This window comes from Mustela nivalis (assembly GCF_964662115.1).
Source record: "Mustela nivalis genome assembly, chromosome: 8".
Lineage (NCBI taxonomy): Eukaryota > Metazoa > Chordata > Mammalia > Carnivora > Mustelidae > Mustela > Mustela nivalis.
This window is the reverse complement of record NC_139027.1, coordinates 131,668,163-131,694,228: the sequence shown is the minus strand read 5'-3', so window position 1 is coordinate 131,694,228 and position 26,066 is coordinate 131,668,163. Positions and strand designations below refer to the sequence as shown.

Sequence of the window (26,066 nt, the reverse complement as noted above, 5' to 3'; positions counted from 1 at the left end):
CTCCCTGCTGAGCAGAGAGCCCAATGCGGGTCTCAATCCCAGGACCCTGAGATCATGACCTGAGCCGAAGGCAGCGGCTTAACCCACTGAGCCACCCAGGCACCCCGAGTCTAGACTCTTGATTTGGGGTTATGAGTCATAGCCCCATAACACCCATGCTGGGTGTTACTCCAAAAAAAAAAAAAAAAAATTTTTAAAGAAATAAAAAAGACTGTCCAATGCCATGTATTGGTAAGCATGTGGAATAACCAAAACTATCATACACTCCTGGGAGGAATTTAAGATGGTAACACCACTTTGAGACACAGGTAGCAGTTTCTTTAAAAAATAATAATAATAATAAGATTTTTATTTATTTTGGGCTGTGTAAAGAAAGAACTCAAGGGGCACCTGGGTGGCTCAGTGGGTTAAACCTCTGCCTTCAACTCAGGCCATGATCTCAGGGTCCTGGGATCGAGCCCGGCATCGGGCTCTCTGCTCAGTAGGGAGCCTGCTTCCCCCTCTCTCTGCCTGCCTCTCTGCATACTTGTGATTTCTCTGTGTCAAATAAATAAAATCTTTAAAAAAAAAAAAAAAAAGGAAAGAAAGAAAGAACTCAAATGTGGGGTGGGGGGGAGCCAGAGGGAGTGGGAGAAAAAGTGTCAAGCAGACTCTGCACTGAGCACAGAGCCCAACTTGGGGCTTGATCTCACAACCCTGAGGTCACCAACCTGAGCTGAAACCAACAGCCAGATGCTTAACCGACTATGCTACCCAGGTATCCTAGTTTCTTAAAATTTTTAAGTGTTGAACATACACTTACCGTATAACCCAGACGTTCCATTATTCAACAGAAATAAAAGCATTATGTCCCCACAAATCCTTGTATATAAATGTAAAAGACGTGGGGCACCTGGGTAGCTTAGTCCATTAAGCATCTGCCTTCCGCTCAGGTCATGATCTCAGGGTCCTGGGATTGAGCCCCACATGGGGCTCTCTGCTCAGCAGGGGGACTGCTTCTCTCCCTCCCCCTCTGCCTGCCTCTCTGCCTACTTGCAATCTCTCTGTGTCAAATAAATTAAATCATTGAAAAAATAAAAATAAAACTACTGATATATGCAGGACACCTGGCTGGCTCAGTTGGCAGAGTATACAACTCCTGATCTCAGGGTTGTTAAGTTTGAGCCTTTAAGAGATTACTTAAAAGTAAAATATTTTTTTAAAAAATCTACTGACAAATGCAAGAACATGGATGAGATGAATCCCAAAATGACTATACAGTAAGTAAAAGAAAGCAGCTCCCCTCAAATAAAGTATATAGTACTTTTGGTTTTCAGCTTAGAGGAAGCAAAGGTGCAACTGTCTTCAGTCATCTCAAATCCAGGTTCATCCAACACCAGATGCCACCACCATGCTGCCTGCCTAAGTTCAAACCCAACCAGATCAAAATCATATACCTGAAGTGCACCAGTGGGGAAGTCAGTGCCATTTCTGAGCTGGCCCCCAAGATCAGCCCCCTAGATCTGTCACCAAAATAAGCTGGTGATGACATCATCAAGGCAACTGGTGATTGGAAGGTTAGAGGATTACAGTGAAACTGACCACTCAGAACAGAAAGGCCCAGATTGAAATGGTACCTCCTGCCTCTGCCCTGATTATCAAAACCCTCAAGGAACCTCCAAGAGAGAAAAAGCTGCAGAAAAACAGTGAGTGATGATTTCTTGGTTAAGCACAGTGGTAATACTACTTTTGAGGAGATGGTCAACAATGCCCTACAGATGAGGCACAGATCTTTACCCAGAGAACTCTGTAGAACCATTAAAGAGATCCTGGGGACTGCCCAGTCTTTGGGCTGCAATGCTGATGGCCGCCACGCTCATGACATCATAGATAAATCAACAGTGGTTCAGATGAATGCCCAGCTAGTTAAGAACTACAAAGGAAAATATTTCAATAAAGGATCATTTATTTGACAGCCAATTGGGGGGAAGGGAGTACATAGCAAACAATTCCATCTACATAAAATGCTCAAAAAATTCAACTAATCTTCAATGACATAAGGCATATCAGTAATTATGGAAGACAGGGGAGGAATAGGTTATAAAGAGCTAGGAGGGTGCTTGGGTGGCTCAAGTGGGTTAAGCCTCTGCCTTTGGTTCAGGTCATGGTCTCAGGGTCTGGGGATTGAGCCCCACATCCGGCTCTCTGCTCAGCAGGGAGCCTGTGTCTCCTCCTCTCTCTCTGCCTGCCTCTCTGCCTACTTATGTTCTCTCTGTCAAATAAATAATAAAATCTTTTAAATAAATGAATAAATAAACAAAGAGTTACGAGAATGCTTCTATTAGAGTTAATAGCTATTTCCATTATTGTAATCGTGGTGACAGATCCACAGGTAGAACTCAATGTCAAAACTCAAATTATACACTTTAAATATATGTAATTAACTGAACGTCAATTATACCTCAATAAAATTTTAAAAAAGAAAAAACCAAACTATAGTGACAGAAAACAACATTACAAATACCGCAAAACCCAGAAGAGGACTGAATACAAATGGGCAACACTGAACTTTCTGGGTGATGTAAATGTTCTGTATCTTGATTGTGGCAGTAGTAACACAACAGTTTACATTTGTCAAAATATATGGCACACTCAAAATGGTTCAATTTTAGGATAAGTATACCTCAAAAAAGTAGATTTCTACATATTAAAAAAAAGCCACATCCAAATGTTATATAGGTACATTTTAAATACCTTTAAACACATTAAACAGAATATATATAATCACAACATACTGTAGTTGACACTACATTAACCTATGCTACCAGTTTAACATAGTTTCTTTTTTTTTAAATATTTTATTTGTAAGTAATCTCTACACCCAACATGGGGCTTGAACTCACAACCCCAAGATCAAGAGACATGCTCTTCCAACTGAGCCAGCCAGGCACTCGTCATTTGACATTTTTCAAAATTTTACAGTTGATTTTTTTGTGTGTTACAAAAGAAAAAGAAATCATAAAAGCACTAGAAGAAACACACTGCTGGTGGATTCATAAATTGATACAACCTCTATAACGGGGAGCTAATTGCAATTTTCTATAAAACTTAAATTCATACTCTTTAAGACTCCAGCATTTTACTTCCAGAAATTTTTATATATTTAACAAATGTGAACAAAGAAATATGTATGAGGATATTCACTAACAGCTTTGTAGTAATATTAAACTGAATATGTTATGATATATCCACAAAGCGGAATACTGTATAATTTATAATTATTAGAAAGAATTTAGTAGTTATAAACATAGATATGAAGCCTTCCCCTACACAATCCAGAATAGGGCTCCTGAGTGCCAATTACATAAGTGAGTTTATTTGTTGAAAATGTATCTGCATACTCACGTATGCTACACTTTAATATAAAATTTACCCAAAAAGGGGTGCCTGGGTGACTCAGTGGGTTAAGCTGCTGCCTTTGGCTTAGGTCATGATTTCAGGGTCCTGGGATCGAGGCCCACATCAGGCTCTCTGCTCAGCAGGGAGCCTGCTACCCTCTCTCTCTGCCTGCCTCTCTGCCTACTTGTGATCTCTATCAAATAAATAGATGAAATCTTTAAAAAAAAAAAAAATTACCCAAAAATGTAGGAGAAAGTCACAAAACTTGAAACCTTTTAAGCATGTGCATTTATACGTCTTGAGTTAACAACAATGACTCTATAGTTAATAATTCTGAGATGGGATAGGGAGGTGGCCAGGAGACAGCTGAGGAAGGACCCCTTGCTTTCCAGTGTATTCTCACGGTACCACTGTACTCATGGTACCTTGAATTTGTCCCATGTGCTACTGTTATATATATCAAAAAATATTTTTAAATTCAGACCATTTGCAACCATAACTCTGTATGGGTTGGGATTTTCATAATACAGAAATAAACTAGAAGCAGAGATGGATTTAGATCCATAACAGTTCTTCATAACCCAATTTCAAATTTTTATATTCATCAGAGCAATCTCATTTTCACTGCCTTTATAACCAGCAAACAGTTTAAATTTCAACTCAGAATATAAATTTTAATAAAATCACATTTTCTATTTTGAATAGGGTTTTGTAGAAGACTTCATTTGAAGAAAAAAAAAGGGCTCTACAATACAAGACTGTTAAATGAGATGATATACATTAAATACCAAACACTGTCCAAGCATATAGGCTTGGATAAATGGTAGCTTTTATCTTTTATATCTAAGAATATAAATCAGAACACAGCAAAGAGAATTTTACTAGGCTAAGAGCAGGGAAGACAGAACAAGGAAAACTTAACAGCAACTAGAGTATAAAATACATAGAATTAAGGAGATAATGCTGGAAATATAGATTAGAGTCAGATTATTAAAGGCTCTGGGAACTCCAGGGGAAGTTTAATTTCATATTCTTAGACAATGAACAATAGATTTTATGCCTTCAAGCAGTCAAGTAAGAGGAAGGGATAAATTTTTAAAAGATAAAAAGGAGGAGAGCCTGGCTGGCTCAGTTGGTAAAGCATGAGACTCTTGATCTTGGGAGTCATGAGTTCGAGTCCCACACTTGGAACAGAGACTACTTAAAAAAAAAAAAAAAAAAGAAAGAAAGAAAAGAAGTAACAAAGGAGAAATGAGACTCTCTCATAAACAACAGATGAAAGCCAGTTTAGGGGCACCTGGGTGGCTCAGTCGTTCAGCTCAGGTCACAATACCAGGGTCCTGGGATGGAGACCCACATTGGGCTCTCTGCTCAGCAGGAGGCCTGCTGCTCCCTCTTCCTCTCCCTCACCCTCTCCCCTTGCTTGTGTTCTCTCTCTGTGTCAAATATATACATAAAATCTTAAAAAAAAAAAAAAAAAAAAAAGCCAAAGTCTAGTACAACCTCTTTGGAAGAAATTAGGAAAGAACCATTTAAAGTTTTAAAGGCTTCCTTTGATTCAGAAATTTCATGTCCAAGATGTCTATACTGAGATATACTCAAGCCTACACACAGATCTACATATAGTTCACTGCAGTATCAATCAAAATAGTAAAGGATTGGAAATAGCAAGCAAAACTGGTTAAAGTTAGCTTTACAAAACCCATTTGGACAATGAAATTATTATACAGCCTTTTAAAACTGTGAGATATATAAGGCTCTCCAAATTCTTTTGTTAAATGAAGGTAGTGGCAACCTCATTTTAATTAGAAATAAAGAAGGGGGGAAAAAACAAAAAGAGGGAAAGATTAAGAAAAAAACATACTGAAAAATACTGAAGAGAGAGACATCCACAACTACATGTACAGAATATCCTCTAACTTCAGTTGCCTTTGGGAAGGGGGGTAGCTAGAAAGACCAAAATCCTTACTTTAAAATCCTTACTTTCTCAAGGGATACTTTTTTGTACTGCTTCAACTCTACCATGTTTATGCCTCCTTTTCAATTAAAAAAAAAAAAAAAACTTTTTTTCTTTTACTGTAACAGTAACAGCACTACAGAATAAAAGATGTGGGAAAGAGAGATCAGAAGCAGCAATTAATTCCCTTTAGATCTAACCCATCTCCTCCATGAAGTTTTCCCTAACAATTTCAGTTGAAAATGACCTTTTCCTCCTCTGAACTTCTGAACCACTTACTTATGTTGCTGCAACTATATATTTTTTTCATTTATATTTATTTCTCAACTAGATTATAAACTCCTAGATCACAAAGGGATTTTAGTATATGTGCTGCCAAAGCGAGCACGATCACAAAGGGATTTTAATGCCTACAGTGCTTAGCACAGTTCTTTGGAGACAGTGGTACTGAATAAAAACATTTGGACAACTTACAGAAGGACTATCCAGTCCTAGGCCATTTGGGAAATATGAATGTATTCTGAGATCCAGGGATGATTTAATCTGGGACAACTCTATGTGGGAGACATAGGTCCCAAGCAAATCCTCTAATTTTATCTCACTATCTAGATAGAAGTGGACTTGAGAGTTACCACTCTAGAAACTTTCATATCCAACCACTTGGGGGGGGGGGTACTTAAAAAGATATGATTGAAAAAAACAGAGGATTTCAAAAGTTTAATAAAAGAAATAGTCCCCACCTCAAAAAAAATAGACAACTGGACTGAATCTGTCCTACCAATCAATAAATACTGACTCCTATGCATGTGAGGAGACAATAAAGATTCATATCAGAAATTAAGAACTGTATTTTCAAGGCGCCTGGGTGGCTCAGTTGGTTGGACGACTGCTTTCGGCTCAGGTCATGATCCTGGAGTCCCGGGATCGAGTCCCGCATCGGGCTCCCAGCTCCATGGGGAGTCTGCTTCTCCCTCTGACCTTCTCCTTGTTCATGCTCTCTCTCACTGTCTCTCTCTCTCAAATAAATAAATAAAATCTTTCAAAAAAAAAAAAAAAAGAACTGTATCTTCAGCTGTGGTAGTCTGGAAAATTTACCTACCTGAGGTAGGATCTGAATTGGACCATAAAGACTAGGCCTAGATAGCAAGGGAGAAGAACCAGAAAGAAGCAGTGTGACTGCAATAAGGGGCAAGAAAAATGGGAAAGATTGATTTCTTTTTTTTAAAGATTTTACTTATTTATTTGACAGAGGGAGAGAGATCACAAGTAGGCAGAGAGGCAGGCAGAGGGAGAAACAGGCTCTCTGCTGAGCAGAAAGCCCAATGTGGGGTAGATCTCACCAGGACCCTGAGACCATGACCTGAGCCAAAGGTAGAGGCTTAACCCACTGAGCCACCCAGGTGGCCCAAAAGATTGATTTTAAAAAGACTATGATAAGAACTGAATATTAGGTTAAAGATTTGGGATTGTACTGTGCAGATTTTTAGGCAAAAACTCTAATCAAAATGCTGTTTAATAAGTAGAGAGGACTTAGGGAAAGAACAGAGACTACTTTGAAAGCTGATATATAATATAGAAATAAAAGGCCTGAATAACAGTTTTAGAAACTGCAATGAGGGGCGCCTGGGTGGTTCAGTTGGTTAAGCAACTGCCTTCAGCTTGGGTCATGATCCTGGAGTCCCAGGATAGGATCCCTAGGATCCAGCCCCACATCACACTCCCAGCTCAGCAGGGAGTCTGCTTCTCCCTCTGACCCCCCTCCTCTTGCACTCTCTTTCAAGTAAATAAAATCTTCAAAAAAAAAAAGAAGTTGTAATGAAAATATATTTAAGAGAGACGTATCAATAGGACTCTGCAAAAACAAAACCAGTTTATCCAAATCCACTTACTTAACATTTATTGAATATTTACACACCCAGTCTTAAAATACCTTACCTCGGAGCTCTTACCAATGATTTCTCACCAACAGAAACTGCTCTCTCCATATTAAAATCTTACTCATTCTTCAAACTGATCACCTGGTCAGTAGTAGTCCCCCCCTTCCTCTTCTAAACTACTCCTTGATCTTCATAAGCCAAATAGATTGCCTTGTAGTGAAGTGATGAGTAACTGACTGTGTGCACTTGGAGGTCAAAACCTTTTTAACTTTCATAGTGCCTTAAACACTACAAACTTAACAAACACTGGGTAAGTATGTATGTGTACAGGGGAGTGGGCAACCACCAAACAGTAGCAAACTGAAGATTAAAGCTTAAGACTAGAAGAACAGAGGTAGGAAAAGTCAGGTTAAAAAGCAACACATGAGGGCGCCTGAGTGGCTCAGTTAGATAAGCAGCTGCCTTCGGCTGAGATCAGGATCCCAGGGTCCTGGGATCGAACCCCACCACATCAGGCTCCCTGCTCAGCAGGGACCTACTTCTCCCTCTCCCTCTGCCGGCGGCTCCACCTACTTGTGCCGAGCTCTCTCTCTTTCTCTCTGTCAAATAAATAAATAAAATCTTTAAAAATAAATAAATAAAAGCAACATGTGGGAGATATTTTTTACTTTGAGGAGAGAAAAACAAAACTGGAACTTATTGGACTTCACAATTCCAGGTTCACCTAACTTGGGCTCCAACCACCGACGGTTTCCACCATTCCAGATGTGGGTTGTGCACTTTGAAGTAGTTTCCTGAATTCATTTTACTGATTCCTGATGAAATTATTGTTAACATTTAACACAGTAATAGTTTTGTCTTATTACATGAAGGAGATACTACCGGCCCTCCAATGGATGTAACATGTGTATAGTTATTCTTTTCACTGGCAAAGTTAGATTTTCCTAGATGCAGCCAAATACTTACTCTGACTGCTATGGGGCCAAACATCGTGGCCAGGGTGAAAATCTTATAAAACACAACCACTGGGGCGCCTGGGTGGCTCAGTGGGTTAAAGCCTCTGCTTTCGGCTCAGGTCATGATCCCAGGGTCCTGGGATCGAGCCCCACATCAGGCTCTCTGCTCAGCAGGGAGCCTGCTTCCTCCTCTCTCTCTGTCTGCCTCTCTGCCTACTTGTGATCTCTGTCTGTCAAATAAATAAATAAATCTTTAAAAAAAAAAAAAAAAGAAAGAAACAACCACTACCAGACAGGTAAAGAAGAAAGAGATGAATGTGGATGGAACAGAAGGTATTTAGACTAAAGACACAATTCGTTGAAGAGAATACTGGGTAATCCTTAAAACATTTTCAAATAAAGCTGCTAAATTTCAATCTGGAAACAAAATCAAGCTGATACAGCTACTCTACAGAGTGACTTAAATTCAATAATCCATTTCACTGATGACAGCTTTACTGAGAGTAAAGAAAAATATGACTTCATTTTCTTACAACAGAAGGAGGGAACGGAAAATTCTTCCCCCACCCCGCTTACACAGGCACATGTGTACAAGCACTCGCTTTGCAGCTAACAACATATACTAGGGTGAGGTCGGGAGCTCAAAGTCATTTTACTCCAAACTGATGAGTCAGCACTGAAAGGTTACTATTATCTGGTATATAAAGAGCTTAATCCGTTTAATGTTTGACCAACAAAATTTAAATATAAGGACATTCTACATATTTATACAGTACATTATTAATTTTATAAAAATTTTCCAATATAGGGGCGCCTGGGTGGCTCAGTGGGTTAAAGCCTCTGCCTTCAGCTCAGGTCATGATCCCAGGGTCCTGGGATCGAGCCCCCCCCCATCGGGCTCTCTGCTCAGCGGGGAGCCTGCTTCCCTCCTGACTCTCTGCCTACCTCTGCCTACTTGTGCTCTCTGTCTGTTAAATAAATAAAATCTTTAAAAAAAAAAAAAATTTCCAATATAATGAACCTTGGAAAACCATACTCCATCTACTTTATTTTATAAATTTTAAGTAAGATCTAGAGACTGATTTGCAGGAAGCTTACAGTACTAGCTTAGAAATTATTCTCTTCACAGGTAAATATCATTTTTAAAGTAACAAGCTAACAAATGATACTGATTAGGTAACAAAGTGGGGAAATATTCAAAGGTAAATTTTTTTTTTTTAAAGATTTTATTTATTTATTTGACAGAGAGAGATCACAAGTAGACAGAGAGGCAGGCAGAGAGAGAGACAGGGAAGCAGGCTCCCCGCTGAGCAGAGAGCCCGCCGTGGGACTCGATCCCAGGACCCTGAGATCATGACCCGAGCTGAAGGCAGCGGCTTAACCCACTGAGCCACCCAGGCGCCCCGGTAAAATTTTTTTTATATAAGTTTATTTTTAGTAATCTCTGTACCCAATATGGGGCACGAACTCATGGCCTACAGATCAAGAGACACATGCTGTTCCAAGTAAGCCAAACAGGCACCCGAAAATTTTTTTTTTTTAAAGGAGTTTTAAAACTGAGCGTATGATCATCAGTAACAATTAACTCTCATTTATAAAAATGTCAGTGTAGGACATTTAGATTATGATAAATAAATACTTCCTCTCAAAGTAAAAGTAATTTGGTTTTAGATTTCACTTAAATAGAACAGCAAAGAATATTTACTCTGAAAGTCTCCCCCCTCACTTTTTTTTGTTGTTAAAACTCTTTCTTCCCCTCCCCACGCATTCTCCTCTTTTGTGCTCAAGTTCTCAAATGCATGAGATGGAGGAACAATACCACAATGCAACTGCAGGCTTCCTGCCTACTAGCCAGTCATTATTCTTAACTGGAGAACTTTCAAAACACTGCTTGGGCTGCTTTGAAATTCCCTCTTTCAGATTTGCCCTCCTTCATGGAACATCTATTTAAAAGAATGACTTCAAAAATGTCTTGCTACACCCAATCACAACTCTCTAAGCAAACTAAAAATGCTAGCTTTAGGTATGAAAGTGAGATGTAAATGCCTTAAATTCACTGAACATCAACGTGAAAGTACAGGACAGAAAAAAAAAGTGTATTTCCGACAAGCATAATAGTATTTTTCTCATACGTTTATTAATCCTGTTACTGAAAAATTCTGTATTTATGAATTTTTTCATCGCTTTCATCACTACCATCACTTTTTTTTTTTTTTAACACCATATAGAGCTCTGTCTTGAACTACAACTGGATCAATGGAAAAGGCCTACCTTAATTACTACTGACAAAGTAAAGTGCACACCAAAATGAAGTATATTCACTTATTTTTAAAAGTTACCAAGGGCAGAAAAAAATTACCAGCAGCAGTCACCTGGAAACCTGGGGAATTTCCCACTTCCTATGACCACACTTTGATGGTGGCAGTAGTACTTATAAGTTTATTTAGTTGTTGAGATAAACCAATGGTGCTATTCTAGACCAAGATACAGGGTGTAAGGAGGGGGGATAAATTATATACCCAATTAAACATGGGTTTTTTCCTTTTTTAAAAGGCAAAAGCATTGAAAGTGAACATCAAACACATTGGTACATGAGTAACAGCTAGTCAAACTGTTACAGTAAATAAAAATTTTTCCAACACCTCTAAACAAAAACAAAAAGACTAATCTATTTCAAACAATATTCAAAAAAGCTCAATCCCAGTACAACCAAATAATTTAGCTAGTCCCCTGGAGTTTGTTATAATGGGATTTAACCTGTACACTCAACATTCAATTAACCATGAGGCTTATCCTAATTGAGGATTATGCTGACTTCTGCAGTCTTTTCCCATCTATCCATCTACCACTCCTACTCAGCTGCCATAGCTACCAAAAGCAAAGCCCCAGGGAGCAGTAGATTATCCATTACTATGTGGTACCCATGCCAATATTCATTCCCTTTTCATCCTTACATGGATGATGAAGAATTAAATTTAGCAATCTAATCAGCCTAGTTTCCAAAAAGTGAAACTTCAGAACCCTCACTCATAACCTGTAACCAAACAAATTAAACATTTCAGAAGAATACCTTCGTAGGTGACCAAGAGACAAGGAAAGTTACACTCAAAAAAATTAAAAAATTTTTTAAAAAGTCACACACTTTCCTAGAATGTATCGATAAAAAAATTAATAAAAAAGAAAAAAACAAGACATTCAATGAAGACTAGGAAAAATGACTAACAGAAGAGACTAGTCCACTGAAAATATTCTTTGAAATGGGACAGATAGATCAGACATCTTTCCTTTGCCTCTAGGCCACAAAATTTACTACAGCTAAATAAACCTTTATTACTGCCCCCCTGTAAATTGACCTACGCCGGCAGAACCTACCGAACTGAGTTAATGCTGACAAAGTTGGGAACTGGCACTATGTAGTCTAAGATTATGCAGTTTATGGATAAATCAGCCTCCTAGACAAGCACAGGTCTTCCTCCTCAACTCCTGCTGTGTATCTTCTGGCCATTTTCCTGTTCATTTAACAACTCTCCACCAAAAGGGAAAGGCAATTAAATTCAAGTCAATTCCATCATTTGTTAGGAGCTGAAAATAAGGTTAGACTCTAGATAAACCGTACCCTTAATCCAAAACAATCTCCCAGAAACCCTATCGAAAAAGCAATGGGCTAAATGAATTTACCTAGCAAACACTAACAAAATGAAAGAGTAAGACTTATTACAATAGAGCCCCTCCTCCACCTTAACTGAGAAATGCTCATTTTGTAATCCCTTCCCCCACCCCCAAAAAGCACTCAATAAAATGGAAGAAAATGCCTACATTTTACTGCAGTACTCAATCTCAATGCTATCCCTGAGGATCTAAACTAACATACAATCACCTATTTCCTTAATCTATTTAACTATGAGAAAGAGAAAAGTTAACATACATTTCCAATATTAATATTCTCTCTCAGGGCTTTAACCACTCAATAATGCAAAGAAAGAAAGAGAAATTAACTCTATACTACGGAATATATAATAAGTTCAAACCAAACTGGGACAGGTCCTCTCTGGTTTAACCTATGAGAAACTACATGAGACACTCATCAACATGATCAACAACTCATTTTTCTAGTCTTAAGTAGCATTATAGTAACAACTGCATTGACTTGTGGTCACTTTCCAGTATAGACAGCCACTGGAGGCTATACTCGTTCTAAACTTGCAACAAATCAAGTTTTCAAAAGTAGTCTACATCCTCAGGCCAAGGCTTGAAATTATATAGTCTAAAAAAAAATGCAAAAAGAAACCCTAAAGCCATTTATTTTAACACCAATTTGGCACAGGACAATAGTAGTTTGGTTTTTTATCGTACCCTACTGTCCAAACAAAAATATTTTTAAATTATTCTTTTAAAAAATTTCTCAAAAACATCGTAGTCTTTAAAAGAAACTACTCTAGGGGCGCCTGGGTGGCTCAGTGGGTTAAGCCACTGCCTTCGGCTCGGGTCATGATCTCAGGGTCCTGGGATCGAGTCCCACATCGGGCTCTCTGCTCCACAGGGAGCCTGCTTCCTCCTCTCTCTCTCTGCCTGCCTCTCTGCCTACTTGTGATCTCTCTCTGTCAAATAAAATAAATAAATAAATAAATAAATAAAATCTTTAAAAGAAACTACTCTAGAATCATATAGTTTTTAATACACAAAAGTCTAAATTTAAAAAAAAAAAAAACTTATCTTTAGTACGTCCCTGATATGGTAAGAATTTTACTTCAAAAGACCAGTCAAGAAGGCTTTAGGAAGTAACCACTTCGAAAACTACTTTTTAGGGACGCCTGGGTGGCTCAGTTGGTTAAGCAGCTGCCTTCGGCTCAGGTCATCCTGGGATGGAGTCCCACATCGGGCTCCTTGCTCGGCAGGGAGCCTGCTTCTCCCTCTGCCTCTGCCTGCCATTCTGTCTGCCTGTGCTCGCTATCTCCCCCTCTCTCTCTCTGATAAATAAATAAAATCTTTAAAAAAAAAAAAAAAAGAAAAAGAAAACTACTTTTTAGGGGAGCCTGGGTGGCTCAGTTGGTTAAGCAACTGCCTTCCACTCAGGTCATGATTCTAGAATCTGGGGATAGAGCCCTAAACATGCTCCTTGCTCAACAGGGAGTCTGCTTCTCCCTTTCCCTCTGCCTGCTGCTCTCCCTGCTTGCACTTTCTCTGTCAAATAAATGAAAATAAAATATTTTCAAAAAAAAATTTTTTTAACTATTTTTTTATTTCGCATCTCCTAGAAAAAGAATCCAGCGTCCAAAGGTGCACTGACTCCCTGCTGAATGAATGCCAATTTATTTGGGTGGAGGGATTTATTGAAAATAACTACTCACACAGGGATAAGAATATATCCCTGATATAAGATATCTCTTAATTTTTTTAAAGATTTTATTTATTTATTCGACACAGAGGGAGAGAGAGCCCAAGCAAAGGCAGCAGCAGCCAGAGAGAGAGGGAGAAGCAGGCTTCCTGCACAGCAGAGGGCCTGATGTATGGCTGGATCCCAAGACCCTGGAATCATGACTGGAACCGCAGCCAAAGGCAGACACTTAACCGACTGAGCCACCCAGGTACCCCAATAAGTAACTCTTATATGGGAGGGAGGGAAGGACACTATACTCAATTTCAAAATATAATGACTTTATTTAATACAATCCCTAACAGCCTAAATTCTAGTATCACTCAATTTTTTTAACAAATTGTTAGTGTTAGTAAATTCAAAACCACAATTCTAAAACTTACAGAAATAGAAATCCTGTTAATTATGCTATGGATGTTTTGCATTTCCAAAGCTTCTGTAGGTAAAGAATATTTTATGGTAAAAAATATTTCCTACAAACTGCTCTAGAAACATTACCGCTTCCCACTTAATCCACAATCCTCATGTCCAAAACGTCGTTCTATATAGGCCAGAAGCTGACATACACCTTTTTTTTTTTTAATACTGATTGAACAATTAACTCACTTCTATCAATACATGAAATACCACTATAAATTTAGGATCACAGGCAACCTAGATTACTGCTCATTTAAATGCAGAACCTGAAGCAACCTCCAGTGACAGAAGCTATAGTGTTCAATATCATTTTACATGTTACAGAGGCTTCATCTTACATACAAACAATGAACCCTGGCAGCCTCCTTCATCCTAAAGCCCCACAGATTGTTACTTCTTTAAGGGTGTTAGTACATAAGGCAACATAAGCACTTAAGTTCAGAAGCCTTTTCTTAAGAGCTATCAACATTTGTTCAAGACCGTGATAAGAAAATAATATTCCCACCACATTTTCCCTTTCTTCTGTTCATTGTACTTTCCTGTTTTTTGGTACCCAACAAGAGTATGTTTCAAATAAAAATCTTAAAATAATTATTCCGAAGACCAAAGATACTCTAGAAACCCAGTAACAGTCACTGCCTCCCAGGAACCAGAATTACCTGGATTGCAGGGTTTACAGGAGAGACTCATTTTTCAATGTTTGTGTACCTTTCCAGTTGGATGTTATATCTATTCTAAATAGAGCAATAATTTAAATTTTTTTCAAGAACAAACATTTCATGAACTTCCAGATTTCGGTTTAACAGTTTATGATGGGGCATTCACAAGACGGGGGGGGGGGGGGGGGGGGTCCTTTTTTGTGGTTGTTTTCCATCCTCCATACAACCTGCAGCAACACATACGGTAGCTGTCTTGCAGCCAGGGCTCAGTTAGGTGGATCGGAGGCCAGGCATTTAAATCAAGGAGATGCAGCAATCTCACTCAATACTACTACCACTCGCTCATCTCATTCAAATCCATTTAAACCCACTGCAGCAAGACAGCTGGTACTCGCCTTCCTCTTTCTTTACCGTACAGGCTTAATAACAAAAACAGGTTGGCTTTGAAGCGCTGCTCAAAAACTGCAAAAAAGGAAGTCTTCACATTCGGGAGGGGGGGAAAAAAAAAAGTTTCGACTTCGGGAGAATTTCATACCTTTCGTGTCATTCCATTTTGGAACCCCGAACTCCTCCTGCTTAGTGAGATTCTGAAACGATGCTTTTTCTCCCTCTCAGAAATGCTCTTTTGGTTTAACTTTTCCACCCTAAGTGCCCCCCAAAGTAGAAGCAACTAAGCTTTCCAACGGCTCGTGGCTTTTTGGTTTTGGGGGTTTTTTGTGGGTTTTTTGTGTTTGTTTGTTTTAAAGCATGTGCAAGACAATTTAAACCCTTACAAACTGAATCAAGGTACCTAAGGTAAGATTAGAGATGCGGACGGGGAAAACAGTACTAAGAAAGACAGCCAAACCCCAAATGTGATCTACCAACTTCCCACTTGCCATTTCCCAACCTTCACACCAGAGGTAGCAAAATGCCTTTTCACTGAGAAAACTGCGGAGAACCTATCCGTGCCCAAAATAAAAATCCGGCAGATAATTCGAGTTAAAATACTAAAAATGCCCAAGTGAAGGGGGAAACACAGCAACAAAATGCAACCCGATTCTGAGCGGGATTTGGGAGGCTGGCGTGGGGGTCGGTGGGGTCCGTACGGCTTCCCCCGCCCCCTAATTCTTCAGAATAACTGCGAAGGCGCCGAGGCAGCGGCAGGAGGGGGACGCGGGAAGCGTTCTAAAGCAGCCCTAAGGGCTGGGAGAAGATAAAAACTTTAGGGACAGGAGGGAAAAAGCGGGCCCCCGCGGTCCCCCCCAAACTCGTCGGGGTGACCCCGCCGCGAGGAGACCTCCTTGCACCCGCAAGCCGGCTGCCGCCCCACCTCGATTCCCCTTCTTCCTGCCGCGGGCCGCCCCAGGCTGCGGAGAAGCAACGCGGCCCCGACACCCCGAAACTATCTCAGCGCGCCCCCCTCTCGGCGCGCCCCTCAGCGCCTCCGCGGAGGCGCAGCCGTCGGCTCGCGGCAGCCCAGGGACTCGCCCTCTTTTCCTCCGCCTCGCACTCCACCCCCTCGCCCGCCGCCGCTCCTCCTTTATCTCCACTCACCGCCCGCCGCCATTTTCCTCGCAGCTCAGCTTTAAATCGAAAACTCGCCGCTCAGCCCGCAGCCGCCGCCACTGCCGCCGCCACCGACTCAGCCGCCGCGGCCGCCGCCGTCTCTGTGGAGGGGCTGAGGCGGCAGCGGCTGGAGCCGCGGCGCGGGGGCCTCCGGGATATGTAGTCCCTAGACCACGCCCAGCACTACCGGTCCCAGGGGGCCTTGCGCGGCCCGGGAGCTAGGTGCCCCCGCCCGGCCCAGCTCCCGCGGCTCCAGGGCGTGGCGGTGTGGATCCTTCCGTTGCTTTCGCTCGCTCACTGCGTGGGAGCTGCAGCGGGGTCCGGAGGACTAGAATGCAACCCTAGCCCTGCCCTTAATCTTGTCACACTTGCCTTCGTCCAGTAATATCTAACATTTACTGAGCGTTTATTGTGTGCCAAGTACTGGTCCTCAAAACAAGCATCCCTTTGGGACCACTGTCATCCTCATTGTTCGGAGGAGCAAACTGAGGCACAAGGTCATAAGCTACCGGGTTGTTCATTAGATGCTAAAGCCACTGGGCGAAAGGTTGTTTGACAATAGTATATTCAGTATATATCATTCAACTATGTACCATTCCGCGGAGTAGCTTCCTTTGCAGTGGACAGAGCTGGCAGACACCTTAACCAGGAGATGTCATCACCAGCACTACCACTTAGCGTCACCAGGAATGGATCAAACTGATACTATGTGTCTCCTGATACGATGCAATGAGGATGGCATTTTGCCTCCTCTGTAGTATCCCTGCCCAAATAATAGCTAACCTGAACCTAACTATGGAGAAATAATCGGGCAAACTCAGAATGTGGGATATATGCTACAAAACATTGTTCCTGAGCTCTTAAAAATACCAAAGCGGGAAAGAGGTGAGAACCAAATGCATTAGATGAGCCTCGACTGGATCGAGGTCTTTTTTTTTTTTTTTCCTTAATGTAAAAAGGATTTAGGAGGGAAATTTTAGTATGGACTATTTATTAGATAATACTACTGAATCAGTATTAAGTGTGTTGAGCGCCAATAGAACAAAATAACCAAATAACTGCTTTATGCTCTACTATTACCATTTCCCACCCAGGCTGTGGCAGTAGCTTCCTCACTGGTCTCCCTACTTCCTTAACATAGCAGTAGGAGAAGTCCTGGTAGGAACCAAGTCACTGTATGTCTGTCCTCCAAATTCTTTGCAGTAACCTGCAAAGCCCCATACAACCTGTGTTTCCCATCTCAGTCATCTCTCAGTTCTTGTCCAACTCACTACTGTCCTCCAGGTCTACTGGACTCCTTGGGGCCCCTCCAACATGCTTAGCACACACTGGCCACAGAGACCTTGCATTTGCTACTTCTACATAATTCACTGTTTCCCCTGGAAAGTTGTTTTTTTGTTTTTGGTGTTTTGTTTTGTTTTGTTTTTTAACTTACCTCCCTATTCACAACCTGAGCTGATCAGGAGTCAGAAGCTTAACCTTGATTGACTGAGCCACCCAGGTGCCCCCTCCCCCTACCCAGATGCGCCTCCCCTGAAAAGTTTAAATCACTCCCTCCCTCACCTCCCCCATGGTCATTTTCCAAATGTCACTTCTTCAGTGAGACCTTCCCTGATTTCTCTATTTTATAAAGATTGATTGATTGATCGATTGATTTGAGAGAGACAAAGAGCACACGTACACACTAGCCGCACAGGCGAAGTGGCAGGAGAGACTCTTTGAACCAACTGCCCACCAAGCTTTGAGCCCCACACATGGTTCAATCCCACGACCCATGAGATCATGACCTGAGCCAAGAGTCAAATGCCCAACCAACTGAGACAACTGGGTGCCCTGATTTCTCTTTTAAATTCCTGACCACTGCAGTCCCAACTTTGTCTATCCCTCTTCCCTGCTTCCTCTCTCTTCACAGCACTTTTTTTAAGACTGACTTCTTTTTTTTAAGATTTTATTTATTTGACAGAGAGAGATCACAAGTAGGCAGAGAGGCAGACAGAGAGAGAGGAAGGGAAGCAGGCTCCCCGCCGAGCAGAAAGCCCAATGCGTGGCTCCATCCCAGGACCCTGGGATCATGACCTGAGCCAAAAGCAGAGGCTTCAACCCACTGAGCCGCCCAGGCACCCCTCTTCATAGCACTTTTTATCATTGGAAATACCATATATTTTTGTTTACTTATGGCATTTAACATATCTTTTCCTCACTAGATTGAAAATTCCGTGAAGCTAGGACTTCTATGTCTTTCATTTTCTGATGTATTCTCAGTACCATCTACGTAGTTTAGCAATAGTACTCGCTCAGACTGTATATGTTACTTGGGTTCACTCCCTCATCAGACGACAGGTAATAAATACTATGTTAGATGTTGAGAACCCAGAAATGAACACTAAGACCCCACATGAACTTTCCCTTGAACAACTGCAGCTGTCCTGCCACTCTCCTTTCTTCCCCCTTTAGTAATCCCATAAAGCACTCCCTGCACAGTAGCCAGGGGGATCTTTGAAAAAATCATATACTAAATTATGTCACTTGCAACCTGAACATGTTCCAGTGACATCCTATTGCATTTGGGATAAAACCCAGACCCTAATTGACTTGGTCTCTGCTTCCCTTTCTGATCTCAGGTAATATATCTTTTCTCATTTCCTACCCCATGCCAGACACCAACATTCCTGGTGTTTCCTGAACTTTCCAAGCATGGGCCTTTCACTTGCTGTTCCTGTTGTGGTCTGGAATTTTCATTCCTCCTGGCTTGCTCCCTATTGTCATTCAGATCTCTGCTTGCTATTGTCCTTGGGATGGGTCTTCCAAACCCTACTGTTCCAAGAGGGCATGAAATTTGTTCAGTTTACTGCAGTGTCTCGAGCACCTAGATTAGTGTCTGGCATATCTTAGGAATTTAAAGATTTGTGAAAGAAGGCATCTTGGAGCCTCACTCGTTAAACCTCTGACCCTTGGTCATGACCTCAGGGTCCTGGGATCCAGACCTGAGCTGGCTCCACGCTCAGTGGAGAACCTGCTGGAGATTATCTCTCTCCCTCTCCGTCTGGCCCTCCCCCAACTGATATGGGGTGCTCTCTCTCTCCCAAATAAATAAATCTAGGGGCACCTCGGTGGCTCAGTGGGTTAAGCCGCTGTCTTCGGCTCAGGTCATGATCTCAGAGTCCCATATCGGGCTCTCTGCTCAGCAGGGAGCCTGCTTCCCTCTCTGTCTCTCTGCCTGCCTCTCTACCTACTTGTGATCTCTCTCTGTCAAATAAATAAATAAAATCTTTAAAATAAATAAATCTAAAAAAATAAAGATTAAAAAATAAATATTTGTGAGAGAAAGGGAGAAAGAAGAAAGGAAAGAAGGTAAAAAGGAAATCAATCTGTCATACATATGTTCAGCTCTCTGGTCTCAGACTTAGTGTGGGGTGACAGGACGAAACACCCCAAGAAGGTCAGAATTGAGGGTAAATACGGGATCATTATGGTGCCTCCCACAGGAAAATGGTGAAGATTGACATGAACCAGCACGCCAAGCACACTGGCTCCCTCTGTGGCAAAACCAAAGATGAAAAGAGAAGCTGTGGGGCTCTGGCGTTGTGGTTCCTGCCTGAAAATGGTCGCTGGTTCTCTCCCTGGACCTCCAGCTCCGCTTCTGCCATCCTGGTGAAGGTGGCCATGGACGCCTGAAGGACTCAGGAGACCAGTAGAAGTTCCATCACTTGAGACACTGCTAACCTATAATAAATGGGTTAATTTATGTAACCAAAAGATATACATATATAAAAATATGTATGTTCACAGAACATGGAGCTGATATGAACAATTAAAAAAACATGTTCAGGGACGCCTGGGTGGCTCAGTGGGTTAAAGCCTCTGCCTTCGGCTCAGGTCATGATCCCAGGGTCCCGGGATCGAGTCCCGCATCGGGCTCTCTGCTTGGTGGGGAGCCTGCTTTCTCCTCTCTCTGTCTGCCTCTCTGCCTCCTTGTGATTTCTGTCTGTCAAATAAATAAATAAATCTTAAAAAAAAAAAAAAAAAAAACACGTTCAGAAATAGAGAGGGACGCAAACCATAAGAGACGCTAAACTCTGGGAAACAAACTAAGGGTTGCTGGAGGGGAGGTGGGGAGTGGAAGGGGTAACTGAGTGATGGGCATTAAGGAGGGCACTTCACAGAATGAGCACTGGCTGTTACCACTGAAACTAATCACACAGAATATGTTAACTGCATTGAATTTTGATAAAACATTTTTAAAACTGAAAAACAAACAAAAAAATGCTTTAAAAATACATACAAGTTGTTTGAGAACCCAAGAATAGATAGAGCTTTTAACTCAATGGGTATCAGGAAAGGCTTCCAGGAGGAAGCAACTTTTGCGCTGACTTTGGCAGGGTGTTCATGGAACCGGTACATCATCCCGTACTGAGCGACGTCTGGGAAACACTATCCTAGACTTAAATTCTAAGCCACATGAGTGACATGCTCTAGTCAGGCATCTGGGAAGATGCCTCCTATCATTCCTTCCTGTTTGCACAAGCTACTTCTCCATCCGGAGGTAGACTTTATCTCCTCCTCTTTGAATTGGGGTTGCTCTAGAACTGTCTGATGAATGGAAACGGTGGAAATTATATGGTAGGACTTTCGGCTCATGCCTTATGATGATTGGCAACTTCCACCTTCTTCCTGCTGGAACCCAGCCACCATGTTATGGGAACCCCAAGCCACATGGAGAGGCCACATGAAAAAAAAAAAGTGAGGCACTCCAATCGACAGCCCCAGCTAAGATCCCAGCTAAGTCGTAACTGCCAGCCCTATGAGTCAGCCTTTTTGCACATTCCAGTCCCTGGGGGCTCAGGGAGCTAGAGCTCCCAACAACAGAAGAACCACCCACTGAGCCAAATCAACCTATGGCATCATGAGAGATAACAAAAGGGTTATGCTTTAAACCACTGCATTTTGCAGTGGTTTGTTACACAGCATTTGATAATCCAAACACTCTGCATGTGTGGGCTTTTGCTGACCTGGGGCTGAGAACCTTCAGTAGGCATGAAGAGTAGCCTCACATCCAGAAACTACCCCAATAAAATTGGCTTGGCCTACAGGAACAGAGGATGAGGATGAGATTAGAGGGTCACCTAGCTAAAGCCCTCCCAAAATGAAGAATTCTGCCCATGGCCTTTCTGATTTCACAGAGCTTCTGCCTGCATGCTCCCAGGATGTATACTCCTTTCCTCATGGGCGGCCGTGCCGGTTAGGGCTCTCGGGTTGCCAGCCAGAATGATAGACTCTGGGAAGAAGTGAAATGATAGGGAGAAACTCACAGAATCAATGGGAAGACTAGAGGATCAGACCAGAAATGTCAGAAACCAGGGGAAAAGAAGATGCCGAATATCTTTTCTTGCACCAGCAGTAAATCTAGAGATGAATCTAGATTCCCCCAACCCCTGTAGTCTCATCACCCTATTCCAAGATTCAAATTCAAAAGAGGAATTCGTACAGGATTGCCTGGCTGGCTCAGTTGGTAGAGCAAAGCAACTCGAGTACTCAGGGTTGTGAGTTTGAGCCCCACTTTGGGTGTAGAGATTATTTAAAAATCTTAAAAAAAAAAAAAAGGAATTTGTTCAATTGGTCTAGCTTGGGTCATATGTTATATAGTCAAATAACAGCCCACCAGACCTGTAGTCCTATCAACTAGCCTACCGACGGCTTCCCCTCAAATAATTCAAATGGGGAAAAATACACACACACACACACACACACACACACACGCAGAGAGAGAAAGTACATGTGAGCAAGTGTGGCATAATTTAACCAATTAGTAAATCTAGGGGCACCACCTGGGTGGCTCAATCAGTTAAGCGTCTGCCTTCCGCCCAGGTCATGATCCCAGGGTTCTGGAATCCAGTCCTGCATCCCTGTGGAGTCACTTGTGGAGGCCCACATCAGGCTCCCTGCTCAGCGGGGAATCTGTGTCTCCCTCTCTCTCTGCGTCTCCCCCTGACACTTGTGCTCTCTCACATACTCTCTGTCTCAGATAAATAAATTAAATCTTTAAAAATATACTTAAAAAGAATTAGTAAATCTACATTCAGGGAATGCTGGTGTTTATTGCATTATTGAAATTTTTCTGTAGACTTGAAATTTCCCAAACTGAAAAGTTTGGGGGGAAAAAACTTCTGGCAGAAAAAAAGCTAATCCTAGCCAGCACTCAAAGAAACCTTGGATTTACCAGACACAAGTCAAAGTCCGTTGCATATATATATATATATATATATATATATATATATATTTTTTTTTTTAAGACTTTATTTATGTATTTGACAGACAGAGATCACAAGTAGGCAGAGAGGCAGGCAGAGAAAGAGGAAGGGAAGCGGACTCCCTCCCGAGCAGGGAGAGAACCTGATGTAGGGCTCGATCCCAGGACCCTGGGATCATGACCTGAGCTGAAGGCAGAGGCTTTACCACTTAGCCACCCAGGTGCCCCGTCTGTTGCATATATTAATTCATTTAATCCTTGTGCTAACTCGAAGCAGTGGGTCTTTTCGTTTCTCCATTTCACACATGAGTAAATGGAGGCATTGAACAAATTAGTAACTTGCCCAAGGGTATAAGCTACTAACTGCTGGAGTGGAGAGGCTATAAACCCAGGCTCACAAGCTCAAGATCTTAACGATTATGCTTTACTGCCTCTCCATAGATGCATAAACAATAAAAACATTTAATTGTCCCATATAATATGTCTAGAAGTAGACAGATCCAGAGCGCGTTCATCAAGAACCAGGGTGAGAGGGCGCCTGGGTGGCTCAGTCTGTTGAGTGTCTGCCTTTAGCTCAGGTCATGATCTCAGAGTCTTGGGATCAGCCCACACGGGGCTCCCTGTTCTGTAGGGAGTCTGCTTCCTTCTCTCCTTCTGTCCTTCCGCACACTCATGTTCTCGTGCACGCACAAGAGACTTACTCTCTCTTTCTCTCTCAAATAAATGAATAAAATCCTTTCAAAAACACACACACACAAAGGAAAGAAACAGGAAGTTACGATCCTTCCATTCCACCATCTTCAGAATATTAGCCTTCTGTCTTTATCGCCTCATGGACACAAAATGGCTGCCACAGCAGGGGAATCACAACAATTCACATTCCAGTTCAAATGCAGGAAGCAGAAAAGTGATTAGGTGTCCAGAGAGATGCTATATATCTCTCCACTTTTCTTTCAGATAGAAAACTCTTTCCCGAAATTTTCCATCTCCCCCTCACTGCCCCCTGCTGCCACAGCAAATGTCCCCTTACATCTCATTATAGTGGTGATATGGACCCTATCGGGACCCCTGGCTGCAGGGGGATCTGGGAATCCAAGCATTTACTATTTGAACTACACACTTTGAGGAGATGAATGAATGTTTCTCAGTTGTTTGGTGTGGCCCAGAGCTTCTGCTTTTGTCCCTGCCCCCCTCACGGTCCCCTGCATTCTTCCTTCTTTCATTGTGTGACGATATAGCCTGGTGGTTAAGAGTGTGGGCTTTGGCACCTACTGCCTGACTTGCTCAGCTGGTTCTGCTACTTACAAACCTGTGTGATAATGACTGGTTGCTTGAACTTTCTGTGCCTCCATTTCCTACAATGAGAACCAAAATAATGCTTATTTCATGTAAGGATCAACTGTTTTAGGCATAAACAGCATCAAGCACAAAGTTCACCTTCAATACATGTTAATAATGACAGCGTATGGCAGTTCCAAACTTGGGGTTTGCAGGATGAATACCCAAAGGTTAGTAGCAATGTCCTCCCTTTCCCCGCCCCCCCCATTTTGCCTCCTCATATTTATTACAGTCTGAAATTGCCCTGCAAGTGAAAATAGACGGCTGGGCTGGATACCTACGCCCTGCATCTGCCTAAAACTGTTTTGAAATACGCAATCTGAAAATGAGCTGGCCTGGGGCCAGGCGCCACCCCGAGGCTATGTGTACTCTGAACCTCTCTCCACTCCTGGCCAGGACACACAGCTGAGGGGGAGTCAGACCGACAGGCAGAAGAGACTGTGATCCAATGAATGCTTTATGTGTTGTTTTGCTTAAAAGGGGAAAACACCTCAGTGAAAAATCACATCGAAAGCAACTTTTTGGTGCCTAAAGAGCCAACCGAGCCTTCTGACCTGGAGTAAACCTGTTCACACCTCTTGCTTTAAACCTGGATCAGGGGTCAGTGACCTGTGATTTTTTTTGTTCCAAAGGTGTCACATGAATCAGTTGAAATTGGCAGCTGGACTGGCTGCAGTAGGTTTGCCCCTCCCCCCACCTGCAAAGGACCCCACACACACACCCCTCCCTCCCCCCTCCCCTCCACCCCCAGAATAATCTGAATCCCAGCTCTCTTTTTGCTTCTCCCCCCTCCCTTTCTGAGACTTACTAAATGTGTTGGCTTCAGGAAAAATTAGTTTGCGACCAAATGCTTAAAAAGTACTCATTGTGGGAGCGCTAAAATTTAAAAAAAAAAAAAAAAAGGCATCAAGGAGTGTGAGGTGAAATTGGAACTTTCATACACTGCTGGTAGGACTGTAAAATGGTGCAGCCACGTTGGGTAACAGTTTGGCAGTTCAAATTTGTGGCGATTTCAGATTGTGAAACACAGAGTTGCCCTAACGATCCAGCCATTCCACTCCTGGGTATATTCCCAAGAGAATTTAATACGCACATCCCCGGAAGGCTCAGTCGGTTAAGCATTGCTCAGGTCCTGATCTCAGAGTCCTGGGATCAAGCCCGCATCTGGCTCCCGGCTCAGCGGCATAGTTTGCTTGACATTCCCCCTCCCACTCCCTCCGCCCCTCCTGCTTGTGCTCTCACCCTCTCTTCTTTATCTCTCTCTAAAATAAATGTTTTTTAAAATAATAATAAGGGCGCCTGGGTGGCTCAGTGGGTTAAAGCCTGCCTTCAGCTCAGGTCATGATCCCAGGGTCCTGGGATTGAGCCCCACATCGGGCTCCCTGCTCAGCGGGGAGCCTGCTTCTCCTCTCTCTGCCTGCTTCTCTGCCTACTTGTGATCTCTGTCTGTCAAATAAATAAATAAAGCCTTTAAAAAAATAATAAATAAATAAAAATAAAACATAAGTCCTCTCAAAAACCTGTACAGAAATATTCATAGCATTTATTCCTAATAGGCAAAAATGGAAACAACCCCAGTGACCTTCAGCTGATGAATGGTTCAACAAAAGTAGTTCAACAAAAATATCCACTCAATGGAACATTTTCAGGCAATTAAAAGGAGTGAAGTGCTAATTCATCCTATAACATGTGTGAACCTTGAAAACATCATGCTAAGTGGAAAAAGCCAGACATATAGTACATGATTCCATTTATATGAAATGTACAGAATTGGCAGATCTAAAGAAACAAAAAGTAGGTTAGTGGTTGCTAGGGACTAGAGAATAGGGGCCTGGGGGTTGCTGGCAAAGGAAGGGTGCAACATTTCTTTCCAGGGGGATGAAAATATTCTGAAATTAAATAGTGGTAATGACGGTGGGACATTATGGATATGCTAAAAAAAATACTGTGGCATACCGCTTAAAAGGGTGAATTTTATGGCATGTTGAATCATATCTCAATAAAGCTCTCTTTCTTTAAGTGCCCATTGTGGTTAATGCAGTTGTGAAGTTAGTAATTTTCACATCATGTTCAGAGATATGAAAAGAAAAAAAATTTAATAATAGAAAATTTTTAAATTTTTCTAACTTTTTTAAATTTTTTTTACAATTTTTCAAAATTTTAATAATGGAAAATCAGGAGGTATAAAGAGGTACAGAGTGAAAAGAAACCCTCTCTCTACTCCTGGTCACCCATCTTCCTCTTCCCAGAGAGAGCACCATTACCATCTCCTTTTTTTTCGTTTATATATATATATATATATATATATATATTTT

The 26,066-nt window shown here is 41.8% G+C and overlaps 1 protein-coding gene and 1 pseudogene across 14 annotated transcripts in view; one reads left to right on the top strand and one right to left on the bottom strand.

The window, feature by feature from the left end:
• Positions 1-16,360, bottom strand: part of NCOA3 (nuclear receptor coactivator 3) — a 139,172-nt gene extending 122,812 nt beyond the window's left edge. For 4 of the 13 annotated variants that reach the window (XM_082744791.1, XM_082744798.1, XM_082744786.1 and 1 more), the window contains exon 1: positions 16,155-16,360. The gene's annotated coding sequence lies outside the window, so the exon portion shown is untranslated. The remainder of the gene's footprint in view (positions 1-16,154) is intronic. The other 9 variants (XM_082744795.1, XM_082744794.1, XM_082744793.1 and 6 more) reach the window with 3 other exon arrangements.
• On the top strand, positions 1,298-3,611 carry LOC309871622 (large ribosomal subunit protein uL11 pseudogene; annotated as a pseudogene). The gene has a single exon. The product of its transcript is annotated as a large ribosomal subunit protein uL11 pseudogene (transcript).
• Positions 16,361-26,066: the final 9,706 nt, after the last annotated feature.